The 969-nt window shown below is 37.8% G+C and overlaps 1 non-coding gene across 1 annotated transcript; it reads right to left on the reverse strand.

Moving 5' to 3' along the window:
• Window positions 1-266: 266 nt before the first annotated feature.
• LOC120170181 lies at window positions 267-428 on the reverse strand. Its single transcript, XR_005520744.1, has one exon. It is a non-coding gene; the product is annotated as a U1 spliceosomal RNA (small nuclear RNA).
• Between the last annotated feature and the right edge of the window lie 541 nt (window positions 429-969).

A 969-nucleotide genomic window follows, 5' to 3' on the forward strand; every position in this document is an offset into this window, starting at 1 on the left:
CAAAAGTTTGTTTATATATGTGTTGACGTGCTTTTGTCCAAATTAGTTGACTGATTTCTTATCCATTCATTGTTCAAAATCTTGCTGCTTAAAAGATTATCGTCTCATGATTTCTTGAATGCCTCATTTGATTGGTTTTCCTGCTTTACCTTGATGCCTTTTATATACAAAAGCAATAGGGAATTGTGCTGTTGTAAATGACTTTAAAGTCTGCAAACAATCTCTCTCGGCGAAAACTATTCTCCAATAATTTACACTAGGATTGGAAAAAGGCTGCGCGAACGCAGGCCCCCACTACCACAAATAATGACGTAGGCTCTCCCACATTGGGGAGACCTTAGGCTAACGCCCATCCTAAGTGCAATGGATGTTGCAAACCTAGGCCATAGGCCTCATTGATCACCCATTGACCCCGTCCAGGTAAGTATGTAGCAATGTAGCTAGTTGCCTCTTATTTGTTTAGCCTCGCTCGTGGTCTCTTTTATTTCCTGATCGATGTGGGATAAGTGCTTTACCACGATTAGGCCTCGATATGAATTTTTCGAATCTGTTTCATTCCTTATTTCGGATGGTCATAAACTAAATGAAATCTCAGAGTCTGATGGGGGATTTTGTAACAAAGTGTGCCCGTCTTTTAGCATCTAAGCTGAAAGGTAAATGTTGCCGTGGCTACCAATAACAGATGATTTCATTCCACTTCATCCGTATTGTTTTCAATATTCTCTTAGCTTGTCTTGTCTTGTCTTGAACAATGGATGGTTACAAAATTTTAAGTCTTTTAATTTAAACGATCATCCAAATTGTTTTCTTTTGCAGTGAGGCAGTTTTTTTTTTTGAAGAAAAAAAAATAGGAGTAGATATTAACAAGGCACAATCACCAACTTAAAATTCCCAAGAAGCTTCTTCTTGTTTCCCAGCTCGGATAACATTAACCCATTTGAACAATTTTGCTTCAAAATTATGTGTTGA

This window comes from Hibiscus syriacus, unplaced genomic scaffold (genome assembly GCF_006381635.1).
Source record: "Hibiscus syriacus cultivar Baekdansim isolate YM2019G1 unplaced genomic scaffold, ASM638163v2 tig00111772_pilon, whole genome shotgun sequence".
NCBI classification, from domain to species: Eukaryota; Viridiplantae; Streptophyta; class Magnoliopsida; order Malvales; family Malvaceae; genus Hibiscus; species Hibiscus syriacus.